Source organism: Eulemur rufifrons, chromosome 2 (assembly GCF_041146395.1).
Source record: "Eulemur rufifrons isolate Redbay chromosome 2, OSU_ERuf_1, whole genome shotgun sequence".
NCBI lineage: Eukaryota > Metazoa > Chordata > Mammalia > Primates > Lemuridae > Eulemur > Eulemur rufifrons.
In genome coordinates this window covers 92,010,122-92,029,185 of record NC_090984.1, presented here as the reverse complement: position 1 = coordinate 92,029,185, position 19,064 = coordinate 92,010,122, and the positions used below count along the sequence as shown (strand labels likewise).

Sequence of the window (19,064 nt, the reverse complement as noted above, 5' to 3'; positions counted from 1 at the left end):
ATAAATAGTAGGCCTTAGACCCTGTCTCTCCAAAAAACAGAAAAGTTGCCCAGGCGTGGTGATAACGTGCCTGTGAAGCCCAGCTACTTGGAAGGCTGAGACAGGAGGATCATTTGAGCCCAGGAGTTTGAGGTTGCAGTGAGCTGTCATGATACCACTGTCCTCTAGCCCAGGCAACAAAGTGAGACCCTGTCTCAAAAAAAAGGCTTTGGGTGTAAATGTACTAGTGTTTTTCAAATGCATATAGGGGCTTGTGACTAAAGATTTATTAAAAAGCACTTAACTGAATTCATAAAAATCTTTTGTCATTGTATCTCCTTTAATGATATTAATGATAAAATTACTATCACATGGAGATCCAAGTATACTTTAAAACCTTTCTAAAGTTCATATACACAAAACTTGAAAAACATTCATCTCTAAAACCATGTCAAGAAGTTAGTGAAATGGCCAGAGGGGCTGCCTGATAGTATACATTTGTTTAGAAGCATACATTTAATTAAGTAGTTTCTTTTGTGAGTATTATAGAACTTACAGAATTTAAGTAACATTGCTTTTTCGCTTAACAAAAACTACATTATTAGTTTCTTTAACAGATTTAGGCCTTTGGATTTCAAGGTGTAAAAAACAAACATTCCAAAAAGCCCTCGAGACTTGGTTGATCCTACCTGAAAAAACTAAGTTAAAAAGAAAAGATACTAACTTCATTTATGATAAGGTGGTTAGTATTGTTGACTGAATTGGCATCATGCTCAAAATAAAGACATAAGCTATAGAAACTGAATTCAGTTACTGCCAGTTCACCAGGTACTGAATGTATTATATTTTAAGTGAATAAGAAAGTGAGATTTGTTGGTATTTATGACAAAAGAAATATCAAACAGTCGAGAAGTATGATACCAGACGACGCCATTAACATGAATATGTTTCTGGCCATTATTAGGAACATTTCCATGACAGCTTGCATCCATCATTAATTTACCTTTCCAGTTTCTTTGTAAACCTTGAACAGGTTCATTTGTTTATACTTACTTATCCTGTATTTTGTCAGTTACCTTTGGAGGAGGAGCTGTATGGTTAATCCATAGATGGTACTTGCAGTTAAGAAAGAAAATCATTGTGGCCTTTGATGGAGAGCCAAGTTTTAGGAAATCCTGTGGAGCCAGTCTTCAGATCCAGAGTTCTAATTGGCTAAGGACCTTCAAAGTTCTTTTGCCATGTCATTCTTGGAAAGGAAAGGAAATACTATCACTCACATTTACGAATCTCTGTGTAAAATGTTTAGAAGTGGCATCATACAGGTATTGTATGTTTGTGATGATAACTGCCTGAATAAAGGTTAAAATGTCATGGGAAAATAGGAAAATGTAAGCAGGAAGAAGTAGAGATAGTTCATTTTTAGCAATTTAGAATGTTCCATTTAAAAGCCGTTAAACTGGCTAGAACTGGGGGGAAGGGAGGGGGGTACTGGAGTGGTTTAAAGGCCATAGCTATTATGGTGAGTGCCTGAGATTTTCATTTGAAGTGTGTGTATCTGTGTATTTTATAACCAGAAAATTTCATTGGAAAACTGCATTTTTTATTGTGTACCCAGATAAAATAGTTTCTTATTCTAAATCTAGAATTGAGATTTTAATTTTTATTGTCAGGTCTGTCAATCTTTCAGGCATTTGGCTTCTTTGCTTATTCATTTAAGATTTAAGTAGGAGAAGATAGTCACATCAATAAGTTTTGCTTGTTTAGATGAATAAATTGAAAAGGTAAATTAGAGTCATTGAAATTTGACTGCATATGATCAGATTCTGCTAAATTAAACTGTAAGTTAAATGTTAAGCATTTAATAAATATTTATTAAAAATATTCTACTAAAATAGACTACTTCCCTCTGTACATGTTTTTAGTTGTTGATTGGCTATGGTTCAAGAGGGGAGCTGGGTAAGGTTTCTTAACTCTTTGAGGTTGGTTTGCCAAATTTAATTAAGCCTTAAGTGGCTTACTTTTGAGGGCTCAGCAATGTCAGCATAATGTTGGTGGATAAATGGTAAACACCCATACAACGCAATGTATGATATAGAATGAATGATCCACAAAGTTTGATTTATAGAAGTAGTGACATTCACCAAATAAAGTCTTTAAGACTTAAATTTGAAAATTGAACAGTGCAAGTCTTTTTTAAGTCTGGTTCTTGAAAAATATTGTATCTTAAACACATGCTTGTCAAAAAAGTGAAAACAAATTAGTGTATATTCTTTCAGACTTTTTGTCTACATATACATATGTATATGCATGTTTATTTTTACAAAAATAGTACCGTACCAACTATATATATTTCTACAAACAGTTCCTACTTAAAAGTTTGTCATATTGTTGTCTTTTTTTTAATGGCTATACAGTCTTTCAAGGTGCGAATATATTGTGTAATAACTTATTTAGAACCATTTCCTCATTGATAACATTTGGGATATTTCCAGTTTTTTGCTGTTTTAAACAGCACTGGAGAGGAGAGGAGTTGCTTAATTCATATCTTTCTATGTGCATAGGTGAGTATATCTATAGGATCAATTCGTAGAAGTGGAATTCTGAATAAAATAGAAAACCTTTGGTAGATGCTACCAAATTACTTTGCAAGTAGCATTTTACATTTCTAGCAAGGGCATCTGAGAATACCTTTTCCTTACATTCAGGCTGTCATAGATGTTCTCAGTTCTGTTAATTTTTTTGCTAATTGTATAGGTCAGAAAATGGTATCTAATTTTTATTCTAAAACTTTATTTTGATTTAATTAATTTATTTTTTGAGACAAGGTTTTGCTCTGTTGCCCAGGCTGGAGTACAATGGTATCATCATAGCTCACTGTGATCTCAAAGTCCTGCACTCAAGCAATCTGCCTGTCTCAGCCTCCCGAGTAGCTGGGACTATAGGTGTGCGCCACCGTGTCCAGCTAATTTTTCTATTTTTGTGTAGAGTTGAGGTCTAGTTATGTTGCTCAGACTGATCTCCAACCCTTGGCCTCAGGTGATCCTCCCACCTCAGCCTCCCAAAGTGTTGGGGTTACAGGCGTGAGCCACTGTGCCTGGCCAAAACTGTATTTTTAAAAAGAACAAATAACCTGATTTTAGGAGTTGGAACATCGTCTCTTCTGAATAGTTAACCATCATTATTGGTTAATAAGATTTTTTAAAAAGTTTACAAACGAAATTAGTTATGGAGGCAGAAGCATCACCTCCACTGTAGTTGAAGAACCCTGTGTCATTTGAAGCTTGCCTGGTTAATACTCCTAGAATACTTCATTGTGTTTCTGTCTTTCATGTTTGGTAACATCTGAAATACTTGTACAAATATTTGTTACCACGTGTGCAAGACTAACCACTTAAGTGTAGTTTGCCGTCCTGAATACAGAGTAAGCTGCCTTGGCTGCTGATGCAGATGCTTTCAGGTGCTTTTGCCTTATGCCAATGATTCTCAACTGGGGGTGCTTTTGTCCCCCACGAGACATTTTGCAATGTCTGGAGACCTGGTTGTGACACCTGGGGGCAAGGTGAAGGGGGAAAGAGTAGGAGGTCGCTATTGGTATCTAGTGGTAGACGGGCCAGGGAGTTGCCCACAATAAAGAATTATCTGGCCCGAAATATCAACAGTGCTGAGGTTGAGAGACCCTGCTTTACACAAAGGAATTAGACTCTGGAGTATTTTCTGCCTTAAATTATCTGATTCCTTTATTTAAATGGATTCTACCCCATTTCTTGTGGCTATGTGCCAGGCTGACCTTTAGTATATCAGGATCCCTTACCTAGAGCAGCTGGCTACCGTTGACTTTGTGTTGCTATTTCTAGCTTTTTTTGTGTTGTGCCCAGAGATAGGGACAGGCAGGCAGAGTTAGGTAGAGCTTGGTAAAGTGAAGCCTGGTATCTTCTCTGAGGCTATTAAAGTTTTCAAAAGACTCAACTTCGGTGTTCTGGTAAGGCTCCTGGTAATTTCTGGCCTGGAAGAATTGGCTGTCATTATTTTGCCAGTAAGTACCCCTTTCCACTCAAATGCAGAAGTAAAACAAACACATAGCACCCTCCTCCCCAACGAGAAACAAAACAAAAAACCCAACAAATAAAAACAAAGTACTTAGTGATCTGGGAGAGCCTAAGGTAACTATTCTTATTCCGCATTTCAAGTTTGTACTTGACCTGGGCTAGCATAACTGGTATGACTGTCCAGAGTGCATTTCCAGTGAAGAGGCTGGGAGAGTCCAAAAGAATGTTTTGAGTCATCGGGTCCTTTAAAAATGTCAGATTCTTTCCATGGGGTTAATTTAAACCTGTTATGACCGTTTAAAAATCTTCACAAGAGGCCTCAGAGCCTTAATAACATGTAATACTGCTTGTTTAGTGGAAGTCTTTCTAAAGGGTACCTTTATATTTGGCCTCATTTCTTATATTATTAGCCATCATGTAAGAGAGAAACAGGAATTTTTGAGTCCTTAATTGGAAAGAACCGCTGCTTGGGGCAGAGATTCTCAAGAAGTAGGTTTCCTTTTGAATAAGAAGGAAGCTCTCCCCTTGGAAAATAAGGCAGATTCTTCTTTTTTCTTCCTTTTGCATGGCACTTTAGGTTTAGGCTAAGCATATGAAGTATATATGAAAGTGTAAAAAATCAGAGTGCTATTTAAGATAAACTTGTAATTCTTGTTCAGAGGTAGTAAGCTGTTAAGTCATGTTATTGAAGAACAGAGAATGGCTGGGTTTCTTTTATGACCATAGAGCAGAGCATTCCTGCTTCATTCTAGGTCGGAGGGAATGGGAAGTTTTCCCCTTTGTTTTTTTTGCTGTCTTTCTTTCTTCCCTTTGTTTCTTTCATTGTCTTTAGTTTAGATTTCTCCAGTAAAAATATAATGCAAACCACAAATGAGAGCCACACAAGTAATTTTAAATTTTCTAATAGCCAGATAAAAAAAGGAGAAAAGTAGATGAAATTAATTTTAATAGTATACTTTCTTTAATGCAGTATATCTAACATGGTATCATTTCAACATGTAGTCAATATGAAAATGAGTTATTTTAGATTCTTTTTTCCATACTAGGTCTTTGAAGTCCCACGTCTATTTTATATTTCAACATATCTCAATTAGGACTAGTCATAATTCAACATATACACATAATTTAAGAAAAGATACATATATTTATAGTTGGTAACCTCAACTGTTTATATTTAAGATACTCAGAACAGCTGGGTTTGTGTTTGGGCCACTCAAAACATCATGCCTATAATCCCAGCTACTTGGGTGGCAGGATTGCTTGAACCCAGGAGTTCGAGGCTACAGTGAGCTATGCTTGTGCTGCTGTACTCCAGTTTAGGTGACAAAGTGAGACCTTGTCTCTTAAAAAAACTCACAAACTCAGAAACATGTCATGTTTCAGCAGTGTAGGTGATGGCATAAATTGGCCTGGATTTCAGTGTTTCTGTGGCGTGCATATACCAATTTTCTAATGACGTGTATTCTTTAAACATAGGTGTGTAGCTGAGAAAAGCATCACCCAAAGAAAAGGAAGATGACTTCTTGAATTAAATTTTAACATACTTTGATAGAAACATTCTGAACCTTAGTGTCATCAGGAAGCTTATTGATAACTGAAATTAAGAATTTTGGTATTTGGTGACCAACATTGAGCGTAGTGTGCTATGTAAATCTGTGAAGAAGAAAATGGTTTTCATTAATGGCTTTACACATTGAACATAGGGCTAAGTTGGATTTAAGTGAAACTCAGAGTTTGGGGACAAATATAGTTTGTATTGGGTGAGGGTATGTGAGAGCCAGTGACACCTGAAAAGTGAATTAACAAATTTTTAATTAACTCATTTTTTGCTTTCCAAATGTTCTTCAGTGAGCCTATGCTATTTTTATAATCAGAAATAAACTCCCCCCAAAAATTAAAGAAAAAAAAAAAAACTAAATGAAAGCAAAAACACAAAGCCAAAAAAAACAAACCACCAATAGTATACAAAAGTGAAGAGCTTGGAAGACCTGGATTCTGATTCTGTTTCTGTCATTAACCAACCGTCTGTGTGATTTGGGGTGAGTCAGTTAACCTCTCTGGGTTTCCATTTCTTCATCTGCAAAACCAGAAATTAAAATCATTTAGGTCCTTTATGGTCATATAGTAATACAGTTCCATGATAGCTTCCATAAAAGCCTTTTGGGGAAGTGTTTAGAGGGAATGAAGAGAGTCTAGGAACTTTTGAAATCATCCACTGAATGAATATTTATTAAATTCCTGCGAAGTGGCAGGCAGCGTCCTTTAGCTCTAAAGCACTTGGAAGAAATTGTCCCAAGTAGGGGATAGGGAATGATGAGATGGATGGGAGTGGAATGAAGGAATGAAGCAAAGAGACAAGAATGAATAATAGAAATAAAATATTTATGTAATACTGTGTAATTTAAAAGGTGCTTCCCCGTTTTATATCTCACTTAATGCCATGTAATATTTTGGGGACATGAGGGAGAATATAAGGAAGTAGTTGAGATCATATGAAAGACAAATAAGGAAGAGGAAATTATTAACAAAACTTTGAGGGTGTTGCAATAAAGCTGTCGGAATAATCTGAGAAAAATATTTGGGCCGAATCTGAGAGGATAATTAAGAGAAAAGGATTGTGTTGAGATGATCAATGTGAGGATGGAATCCTGAAATTAAATGTTGTTGAGTTTTAGAAATAACAGGAAGGATTCTTTGACATAGTAAATATATACAGCGTATGCAGTTTAGTTTATTACTGGGTTTAAAGATGTTTTGAAAGTTGAAAGACCAATTTGTGAAGTAGAAAGGATGAAAATTACAAATTTGTTAAGACACTCAAAACGTAGATATACCTTCCAGGTTTATATGGTAGTCTCTGAAATGCTTTTCAGAAACCATTACATTGATTTCAGAATGCCCGTGTCATTGGCACCGACCCTATCCATTTATCCACACTTACCATTTCCCTCTGCTTTTTAACTACTCTCAAGCTTCTTTTCGAAATGACTAAGCTGAAGAAGCAAAACATCTGTTGGTATTACTAGCAAAAATATTTAGGAGCTCCGGAGAAAGACCAGGGGAATTTAAAAGAGGGGGTAAATGATAATTGTTTTAATTCCACATCTGATTTCCTAGTGGAATAAATCACAGTTCCTCTTATTTTAAAATGTGATAACAACTTGAGCTAATGTTTATTTTCACTTTCAAATAATGTGTTTAGCTGGTGACATTATGGAAAGTGAGGCAATGTGTTAAAATACTAGGACATTGGTTTTTTGTTACTTTTCTGGACAAATAACTTTCTCTGATTCTTCCTGAGGTAGAAACTATGCTTGTTAGAGGGCCTGGGTGCAGGTGTGGCTTTATGGGCAGCTGCATTGAAAATATATTATTTGTTACAGAAACACGTGAATTTGAGACAGTTTAGCTGTGCTCATGTTATGTCCTGGTCTCTCAGGTATTACGGGGACACAAATATAATTGTATATAATTCCAAGAGGGCAGATATTATTGTATCGTGTAGTCAAATTAAGTACTGTAAGAGAGGTGTGAGCAGGGGGCCTCTGCAGCTCAAAGGAAGGAGAGATCACATCAGGTTAGGGGAATCAGCCAGGAAAGTCTTTATGAAAAAAGTGACTTTTGAGAGGGGGCTCTAAGGATGGGTGGAGAGGCTGGAGAAGGAAGGGGCATTTGAGGTGTCCGGACCAGGGGAGTGAAGCTTGTGTGGGGTCTTTTAGCTGAGCCACAGGTAACAGTTGGGCAGGAGTTTAGAGTTTATATGGGATGGTGGGGAAGGAAATGGGAGGGGTGGGAAACAGTGGAGTACTGTGGATCTCATGTGCTTTGCAGCTTTGTATTCTGGTATAACCCTAATGACAGTGTTGGTAAATACTTCATGATGGGATTTTACATCTAGTGTGTGTGTAATTTAGTATACATTTCAAAATAAGAGTACTGGCATGTATACATAATCGATATTTATGTATGACAGTGTGTGTGTGTTTGAATGCGAGAGAGAGAGAGAGAGAGAGAGAGAGAAAGGGAGGGAGGAGAGAAGTGAAGTCAGAGGGGAGGAGAAGAGAAAAGTAAAGAAGAGGGTTAGGGAGAGAGGAGCTAGAACTAAATGTAATTACGTTATATTTTTTAGAGGAAATGCCTTTGGGCAGTTAGTTGTCCATCGTAAATGTTTGTCAGTATATGCACAACCACACAGATAATAACTAATTAAATCTTATGTATTACTACAAATGAAAACACCTATAGACTTTTATGGTTTTTTTTCTACCTTAAAAACAACATGGCCAGGCATGGTGGCTCATGCCTATAGTTATAGCCTCAGTGCACAACCACACAGATAATAACTAATTAAATCTTATGTATTACTACAAATGAAAACACCTATAGACTTTTATGGGTTTTTTTCTACCTTAAAAACAACATGGCCAGGCATGGTGGCTCATGCCTATAGTTATAGCCTCAGCTACTTGGAAGGCTGAGGCAGGAGGATAGCTTGAGCCCAGGAGTTGAGGGACAGCCTGGGCCCCATCTCAAAGAAACAAAAAACAACCAACCAAAAAAACATGGAAGAGGGCATTCACATTTCTTAGTTCATATTGTTGCCAGTATGCTTTTTTTTTTTTTTTTTTTTGAACATAGCGGTACCAGCGCTTCTATGAATCAGAGAGAGATCAGGCTAAAATTATACAAAAGAAATTGATGCTTCATTTGGATAGAACATTTACTTCTGTAAAAGCAAGGCAGGTAAAAAAGCTGTTTAAAGAAATGACTGTTGAATTTGGATATATTTATTGCTTCAGGAGTAAGTGTTTTTCTTTCCTTCTCTTAAAGTGCTGAAAAGCTATTTAATTTTATTTATTTATTTTTTACTTTTTACTTTTTTTTTGAGACAGAATCTTGCTCTGTTGCCCAGGATGGAGGGCAGTGGTGTGATCACAGCTCACTGCAACCTCGAACTCCTGAGCTCAAGTGATCCTTCTGGCTCAGCCTTCCAAGTAACTGGGACTACAGGCACATACCACCATTTAATTTTTCTATTTTTCTGTAGAGATGGGATCTCACTATGTTGCTCAGTCTGGTCTTGAACTCCTGACCTTAAGCAATCGTCCTGTCTCGGCCTCCCAAAGTGCTGGGATTACAGGCATGAACTACTGCACCTAGCCTAATTTTTAAAATAAGAAGCGTTGCATTGTTCCTTAATACAGAAGTATGGTCAAAAGTGCTGCCTCCGAGGAAAGATGAGCAAACTTGTTGAGTTTGCTGTGGCCAGTTGTTCTTTGCTACTTAGGATTCCTGCATATTTAAAAGAAATTATTGGCTTATGTGTTTTCATTGTGAATTATTGAAATATTAGGCCATCAAAATTGAACTTCGTGGTACTTTGATAGTGTTTTTCAACCTCTCCATGTCTTTTACTAGCCTAAGGAAATTGTGAAAGACTTCAAAAATATATTTGGTCTGGATTTAGAACTTGTTGTGTCTGGCCTTCCTCATCTTTTGAGTAGGTTCTGAATATTTCTCTTTGGTTTGAATTATAACATTGCTTCTTGTGTTTCTGAAAATTATCTGTAATAGCCTCATTCTTAAGAAGCTGCTTTTTTGCTTTGGGGCACTTGTGGGTATTTGACTTAGTGCATGCTTAATACAGATGAAAAAGTAATAGTGGCGTTAATGCAGGCAAATTCTTTCTGAAAAAGGGAATGATTAAAAGTTCTTGGTGCTCTTTTTTATACTTGATATAATCCTCTGTGTGTTTGTGAGAGAGAAAGAGAGAGAGAGAGATCATATCCATTCTGATGTCTTCAGCTTGAATTTTCTCCAATCCAGACTTGCATTTCTAGCTACTCCATGGTACCTTTCATAGGCACTTCAAATTTAGTGTGCTCCAAATAACCATAGGATCTCTTATTTTGGGTTTCCGCATTTTAGGGAGTGGCGCCATCTTCTTTGTGGCCTAAGCTTCATTGCTTTGGGCTTTGAGTCTTCCTGCTTCTAGCTGCTCAGTAGCTTTTTGAGTCTGTCTTGCCCTCTTCTTCTCCTATCACTGCTCTGCTCTCTCCTCTTTCTTCCTGTTGTGGGAGTCTCAGTAGGTCTCTGCCTCTAGCCTGGCCCTGGTGGAGCCACCTTTCACAGAGCTGCCTGCAGGAGCTGGTAGAGTGCTCCTTTGGCTCCCTCTCATCTGACCCCTGCATGATCTCTAGCTGTGTCTGGCTCCCAGGTTTGCCAGGCTAGAGCTGCAGGGAGCTACTTCGAATGCACTGGGCTCTTGTGCCTCTCTGTGCCCTCCCATCAGCTGTCCTCTCAGCCTGGAGAGCCCTTCTTCCTCTTGTGCTTCTGGCCAACTTCTTTTGCTCTCTCCACAGTTGGCTTAGATATCACCTCCTTTATGAGGCCTAAATTAAGTGTCTTCTCCTTCTCCTCCCCACTGAGCCTTAATCTCCTGTAGTGCTTATTATGTTGATTTTGTAATTAAGTTTATCTTTTATTATCTGTCTTCACAAGTCTTTGAGCTCACCCTGTTTAAAATTGTGCCCCCCCATTTCCCTTTTCTTGCTCTGCCTTTTCTCTTCTGCACTTGCTCCCTTTCAACATACTGTGTAATGTTCTGATTGATAATGTTTATTACCTGATCCCCTTTGCTAGGACCTAAACTCCACCAGGACAGAGATCTTCATCTCTTTTTTTTTTCATTGCTGCATTGTTATTGCCGACAACAGCATCTGATCCCTAGAAAATGCTCAGAAATATTTGTTGAAGGAATAAGTGCTTATATGTTCAGGGCCCAATTCCCAGTATGCACTGGGCAAATTAAATCAATTTCTCAGATACTATTCAGGTAAAAGAAAGCTCCACCCGTCTGTCCCGGAACATTCTCAGGGGGAATTTTTTTTCAGACTCTTCTATCTTCAAAGACTATCCTTTTTAGTTTAAGATTTGTCAGAAAGAATTTTAATTCTCTGTCAGTACCGTGCTAGGTGTTATATAGACTGAATTAAACAGGCAGCCCCTTCTTACTTTTATTGTACCAAATAATTAAGGTAGGTTTGTTCAGTGTCTTTATTCTAAGTGTGGGCAGATAAACCGGTCAGTTTGAGTTAGGTGCTGAGTGAACAGAAGAGAATGTTCAGGGACAGACAGGTGGAGCTTTCTTTTACCTGAATAGCATCTGAGAAATTGATTTAATTAAAAAAAAAATTTTTTTTTTTAACTGCAAGCGTCTGAGGTAGGAAAACAAGGCTGCCCAGCTCGCGGTAGTCCTGACGATGATCCTCGAGGGCTGATCTTGGCTTTCAGCCTTGACAGAGGAGAAAAGGGACCCCCCACAATCGCATGGGTGAGAGGCCTTAGAAGTTGACTTTATAGGGGAATTAATCTTCCAGAGAGCTCAGAGTATGTCTCTGTGTGTTTTCATCTTTATTATGAAGTCTGGGAATAACAGACTGGAGACAGATATTGTTCTTAATATTTTCTTTAGTGAGAAGGAGATTGGGATCTCAGAGGAGGTTAAGTGATTTAATCTCTTACCACGGTAAGTCAGCAATGGAGTCAGGTTCTCATGGATTCTGAGGTGTGCATCATACCCTAGACCAGTCATTCTCAAAGTATGCTTTGGGGATCTCTGAAGGTCCCTGAGACTTTTTCAGGGGTCTGTGAGGTCAAAACTATTTTTGTAATAATACTAAGTCATTATATGCCTTTCAGTCTCGTTCTCTCATGAGTGTACTGTGTTTTCCAGAAGTTACATGGTGTGTGCAATTGCAAGAAATTAAAGTGGGTTTTAGAATCTAGTTGCTTTTTATTAAGCCAGACATTAAAGAAATTTACAAAAATGTAAAAATTGTGCCATTCTTCTCACTTTTTGGGAAAATATAGCTTTTCAGAAATTAAAAAAAATTTTTAATTAAAAAAATTTTTTTTTAGAAACAGGATCTTGCTCTGTTGCCCAGGCTGGAGTACAGTGGTGTGATAGTAGATCACTGTAACCTGAAACTCCTGGACTCAGGTTATCCTCCTGCCTCAGCCTCTCATGTATTTGAGATTACAGGCATGAGCTATTGCTCTCGTCTTGAGAAAATGTAGTTTTAAAAAAATATTTACAATTATTATATTTAAATGAATTAATATTTTAAAATTTCTGCTTTAATTTCTAATGTGATAAATATTGATCAATATAACTCAGATTAAAAAAAAAAAAACTCTTTGAGTTTCTCAGTAATTGTGAATGTGAAGGACCCTGACACCAAAAGTCTGAAAAATGATAGCCAGCTTGGCCGTCGTCGACCAGAGTTTCCTGGTCTTCTGGTTATGTGTGTTACTTTTATATTTTTTAATTTAACAGCGAATGGTAAGAATTTAATGTATTTTTTGCCTGGTGGTTATTTTCCATAAGTTATAAGAAAGCTCTGGATAAAGAAACTGAGGAAACATTTAGTCAGTGACGGAACCAGGATTCTATTCCAAGTGTGTCTGATTCCAGCGTGCATTTGCTTTCCCCTGAATTGTTCTGCTGCTTTATTTAACTTAACCTCTCTGGGTTTCAATTTCCTCATTCTCCCAAAGAAGAGGTTGGATGTTAGGTTGTCAAGGACCAGAAGTTGTTGTTGGATGGTTAGCAAGTCATTTGAAAATAATCCCAGTGTTTGGTTCTACAGGATAGAAATCTACATCATAAAAACTTTTATTCAATTTGCCCTTCTTTGGTTTCTTTATTAGTAGTTTCAGCAGGTGACCAAGTATTAAATGAGGCAAGTAGTAAATGAAGTTTAGCTATGTGTTTTTGTTTTTTTTTTGATTTCCCCATTTGAAGTGGAAAAGCAGCCTCAAGTGAATATTTGAAGGATCCCAAAGCATAATCATTGGTTCATTTGCCCATGTTTTGCTTAAGAGCAGTATCAGTGGGAATTCAGGGTTTCTCTTATGTGAAGTTTTGGGTTTGTAACTCCAGCGTACATTTTTATTAAGACCTTTTTCAGGAGGATCCTGTATTATATAGATTAGAGACCTATGACTACCCTACATTTATGCATTTCTTTGAAAGGGCCTGCCTTAAAATTAATATTTGCATTTATTTGGCAGTTAAGTTTTACAGGTAATGTGTCTAACTTCTCTTTTTCTTCTTTTTCTTATTCCCTTTTCCCTTCCCCTTCCCATCTACTTTCTCTGTCCCTGCATTTCTTTCTTTTTTTTTTTATAAAAATGAATCAGTAAAATGATAGAAAAAGACATTTTAATACAAAAATTAAAATAAAACCTTTGACCAGGTGTCATTTAACTTGGTCATTCTTTGTCAAAGCTTTGACTTTCATTTTTATCCCGGAGGTATTGCCTATTGGTCTGTTTCCTTCTGTCTTTCCCATTTCCTCTTGCTTTCTTCATTTTTTCCCCACTGTTTTTATTTTATATGATTGTTATAAAGATTGAATAATACTGGTAATAATTACTAGTATTTATTGTTTATCATGTGCCAGACATTGTTCTAAGCACTTTACTTACATTAGCCTATTTGACTATGCATGAGGAAGCAAGAACAGCAGCACTGGTGCTAGGTTTCTCCCTAACTGCCAGTGTAACTTTGGATGGAATATTTAGTCCCTATGTATCTTAGTTTCTCCATTTGCAAAGGATGATGTGAGATAAATTTCTAAACCACATAGAACATTGTTGCCTGGGTCACTATAAAGACTCAATAAATGTTAGCTGCTATTTTTTTTTTTTTTTTTTTATCATTAAAGCGAGTTGGCAGTTCCTGGAATGTATTGAGTATTCAATAAATGGTGGTTATTTATATTATTTAATATTACTGCGTTGCACATTTGCTTTTAGGTGGTGTATTGAATTTGACTGAGGCAGATGTGAATTATACATAGTAGTATTCTTGTACGCTGTTTTAATTTTTAAATGAGAATGGTTTTTCTTCTTTATGAAATGGTGCAGAGGCTGATGCTCCATGGGTATACTCCAAATATTTAGGTGATATTGGCCTTCATGAAGGACACTCCTGAGAATAGCCCATTCATTAAGTGGGAAGTGGGGAGATTTGGTCCATGTAAATAACCATTTAAAAATGAAGATATATTGGATTTGTATGTGTGTGTGTAATGAAGTCATAAGACAGACAGACCCTAATACTTCATAATCAAAATGATTCATCCTGTTCTTAGTTTTCAGCTGTTAGTGGACACTGGTCAGGTATAATAAAGTAGCTTCTTATTTAGTTAAGTTTGTGTTAAATATATGATCTTATTCACGAATGTCATGAATAAGTAATGTATAGATTATTTTATGACGACTAATTGTTAATGGATTTGAAAGCACTTGAACTTCTAAGAAAGAATGGAAAAACAGTGACTACCAGCAGTCGATAGTGAGTTCTGTGTGCTCATTAAGAAAAATAATACAGCAACAAAATAAATGAACTGGCAAAATTGGCTTTCTAATAATACACAAGTATAGTAGGGCATTGGATGCCTCAGAACTGATAATCATCTAATGATTACATACTGCTTGGGTGAATAATAGAGTCTAGTTTAGAAGTCAGAGTATGGTGTGTGATATTTGAGCCAATTCAGCTTGAAACCTCCTTATTAAAGGATATATTGACATAAACTTCCGTGGAAGGAGCAGTGGTCTTTTTGTAGCCTACAAGACATAGACTTGAATGTGGTCCCTGTTACTTAAAATATGTATAATTTTGAGCAAATCATGTATTTTTGGTATAATTTGGGTTCCTCAGTTATAAAATGAGTATCAAACCTAGTCAGTGTGGCTTGCAGAGTTCTTAGGATCATTAAATTAAATAATACATTTTGAGAATGCTTAAAACTTTTGAGTACTATACAAACGTAAATTAGTATCCTTTCTATTAGTACTTTCAAATGTGAGCACATTGTTGGGGAGTATTCTGATTCCAGCTTGTTTATGGTTTTAATTTTTTGATTGTTTATATTCATCGATGGCAAGTATAAGCTTTACGTATCATAATCCTCTATTTTTTTGGCTATTACTTGAAATGAAGAATGTGTGTATTTAAGTTTGTATATCAGACACATGCATACAATAGCAGTGCTGTTCATGACACTGTAGTGAAGCATTTGTCAGAGTTTCCACTGTAAACTTCCCTTTGGAAATTTCATTTTAGCTTGGCTTTCGTTTGGGGTAAAGTTATTGGGCTTGAATGTTTTTGGATAGAAATTTTTTTCCTCTTTTTAATAGGGGATGAATGCATGCTACTATAAACTGTGTCTTTTCTTGCATTCTATAACATTTTATCATAAAAGTTTTAAAAAACACTTCTATGTAGAAGCCTTTTTTCCTTTAAATCATTAAATGTATTAAATGTTGGGACTTAATACTTAGAAACATTTTTTTTTTGCTGTTGTAGTTTTTCCTCTAAAAACTGTCACTGTCTTCAATATATTATCCAAGTTGAAAGAGTATAAATAATTTTTGTAAACTAATTTTAAGACAGAAAGAACGATGATATATTGAACATCTGGGTACCTATTCCAAGAAAAAGTAAACTGCTTATAATTTATAAGCTTCTTTAGATTTTTGTCACTAGAAGTGTTCATTGACCTCTGTTTTAAATATTTGTAAAGTGTGTTGGAGAGAGACTAGTACTTAGAATACCCTCTTATGCCCACACACCCCCTTCTAAGAATGTCATGTGGTACCATGTGCTTTGGTCTCAGATGACTGGATTGCGTGGCCACCTGATCCAAGACCATCTAGTCTATAGGCAAGGCAGTAATCTGGCCCATAGGCTCTACCCAACATAGATGAGAATGACTTCCTATTCCGGTTAGATCCTTTCTCTAGGGAAGTTTGAATTTGACACAGAGCTGTTGAAGGCAGGAACAGAAGCTGGAAGATCCAAGGAAAAAAAAAAGTAAAGAAGTGATGAGTAATGTTGATGGGGGAGGGGGTCTGCCCTTATCACCGCTTCACTGAAATTACTCTCATCAAAGCCACCTCCAAATAGATAAATGTCTCTCAGAAGCATTTGACAACTTGTCCACATTGTCCATGTTGAAACATAATCGTTTTTTGGCTTCTACGACACTGTTCAGGTTTTTTTTTTTTTTTAGAGACAGGGTCTTGCTCTGTCGCCCAGGGCCGAGCTGTAGTACAGTGGTGGAATCATAGCTCACTGCAACCTTTAACTCCTGGGCTTAAGTGATCCTCTTGCCTCAGCCTCCACTACAACCTGAATAATTAAAGTAATTTTTTTTATAGTTGCATATATGTGTTGCCCAGTCTGGTCTTGAACTTTGGGCCTCAAGCAATCCTTCCACCTAGATCTCTCGAAGTACTGGTATTACAGGTGTGAGCCACCGTGCCCAGCCTCAGTTTTTCTTTCTACCTCTGGCTGTTTCTTCTAATTCCTTATGCTGGCTCTTCCTCCTCCACTCAATTTGTGAGTGTTGGGTTTTTTCAGGGATCCTTCTGCTTCCCTTTCTGCATTCAAACCAGATAACCAGTAGTCATCTTTGATTCCTCTCTTGTCTCTTACCCTTACCTCCATACTCTCCCCCCAGAATAATTTCTGTCAGTCAGCATTGTTGATTCCACCTCCAATATGTATCTCTAATTTGTCCACTTCATCTTTAGTTATTATCATGACTCTATAGCAGTAGGCTCCTTTGTAATTAGAGTCTTCTAATTGGTTACCTTGCTTCTTATTTTGCCTCTTTTCCATTTATTTAATGTATAGTTACCCCAGAGTGATCTTTTAAACCAGCAGTCCCCATCCCTTTTGTCACCAGGAACCAGTTTCATGGAAGACAAGTTTTTCCATGGACCGAGGATGGGATGGCGGGGGTAGGGGGAGATGGAGCTCAGGCAGTGATGTGAGCGATGGGGAACAGCTGTAAATACCAATGAAGCTTCGCTCACTGGCCCACCACTCACCTGTGTGGCCCCCTGGTTCCTAAGTTTCATAGAAGACAGTTTTTCCACAGACTGGGGTGGGGGTGGGGATACAGGGGAGCTCCGCAGCCCTGTCCCTAACAGGTCCACAGCCTGGGGTTTGGGGACCACAGTTTTAAACAATACAAATCTTACACAAATCTCTCCCTCAGGCTTTTATACTGTCATGGTTCCTTACTGCATCTGGAATTAAAAATAAGCTCCTTGTCTTTAGTTTTTGCTATTTTCTTTTCACTTTGGCTTTTCTATTGCAATTTTTCTGACACTACCAATTAAAATTTAATATTAAAATCAAATGCATGTGGGTTAAAATTCCCAAGTTTCTTGAACGGACTTGATTTTTCTCCCTTATTGTATCCCTTTTTTCTGTTACTCCCCTTAATTTAATTAAATCGACACCAAAACCAAATTACAACTGGCCCTGTTTCAGCCTCTTGAGTCTTTGATTTCATCAGGCATTTCTCAGACTTAAAGAGCTGTTTGGGTTGTTTCATTAGCATTAGGGAAATTTCTTTAACATTACAGGAGAAGGTTTTACTTTTGTATAGCTGTCATACACTCTTAGCATTGGAAAATGGCTTAGAAACTTCTTGTTTTGGGGGACACTTCATCTTCTTGGTTCTTTGTCATTTCCACACTGAGCTTTCTGCTTCATTGTTGAGTCCTCTTTATCTTGTCTCTAATTGCCCCATGATTCCATTGTTAACCTTCTGTTCTTAGTTTTCCATTCGCTGGGTCATTAAGCTTATCTATTCCTCTGATTTCGACTTTCATCTTTATGGGAAAACTCTGGAATCTCCACTCTCTAATTTAGCCCCTTGTTTCTGGTTCTATCTTGAATCAATCTTTCCTCTCTTGGATGCCCTGGAGTTACATCACACTCCATTGTCCCCAACACTATAATTCACAAACTTTATTGACAAACTAACTTCCGTGTCTGGTGATTTCATTTTTACCAGCAGTATCATCATACTCCTAACCTGGAAATATTAGTAATCTTTGACTTTTTTTCTTTCCATCATATCTAGTGTTACCCACCCCCCCCCAAAAAAAAATCCCGTTGTTTTTTTGTCTTCTAAATGTATCTCAGTCTTCTTTTTCTTTCATTCTTCCACTCCCACCAGCATAGTATAGGCCTTCATAACTCTTCATGCTTGGTTTGGTGACAGTATTTTGGATAATTTGATTGCTTCCCTTCAAACCTTTCTCAAACACTTCTTTGTTGTGTTTACTCCTGTCCAACATTTCTGTGTTGTCAGCCACATGAAACTCAAGTTACCCTGCATTTTTTCAAGTCCTTCATGCCCAGTTATGTTCTAATTCATCACTCTGGTTTCCCCTACTTCCAGTCAGCTATCTCCTATGCGCTAAACGTGCATACCGTCTCATATCCTATAACGTGCTCACTCTCATCTCCATGCTGTTCCTGCCTACAATGTATTATCTTTCATTTATTTCTTGTCCTTGTCATGCTTCCCTCAAGTCCCATCACCAGCTGAAAGCTGTTCAACCTACCTGAATGTCTTCTTGACCTTAGGCTATGCTGGTGATAATGCAGATTTGAATACCAATTCGACTCGCCTATGAAATGTTATGAGGGATCAAGAAATATCAGGTGTTCCAGAACAAAATGAAACAACCAAATGTCTGTGTCATTGTATTTTCATGAAAAGTAAATTAAATCCAAAGAAAGAATGTTGAAGTCTTTGAAGTAAGCCAGCCTAAGTGCAAAGGAGAATGTTGGAAGGTCAGAGAGGACTTGGCATCATTTTTTGAGGGACTTAACACCAACAGAAAAGGGGTCTTTTAAATATTAAACCAATTCTAAGAGAAACACTCAATTCTACACAAAGTCATGGAAATTAAACAACCTTCTGCTGAATGATCCTTGGGTCAGTAATGAAATTAAGATGGAAATCATAAGATTCCTTGAACTGAATGACAAAGGGAACACAAGCTATCAAAATCTATGAGAATACAGCAAAACCAGTCCTAAGGCGAAAGTTCACAACCATAAATGCCTACATCAAAAAGACGAAAAGATCACAAATTAACAACCTAATGTCACACCTCAAGCAACTAGAATAAGAAGAGCAAACCAAGCCCAAAGCC

General features: G+C 37.2%; 1 protein-coding gene and 1 non-coding gene across 5 annotated transcripts in view; one reads left to right on the top strand and one right to left on the bottom strand.

Moving 5' to 3' along the window:
- The window catches only part of PPP2R5E (protein phosphatase 2 regulatory subunit B'epsilon), a 138,344-nt gene that overhangs the window by 33,048 nt on the left and 86,232 nt on the right, over window positions 1–19,064 (top strand). The window lies entirely within an intron of this gene.
- On the bottom strand, window positions 11,237–11,368 carry LOC138381212 (small Cajal body-specific RNA 20). The gene has a single exon (XR_011233123.1). It is a non-coding gene; the product is annotated as a small Cajal body-specific RNA 20 (non-coding RNA).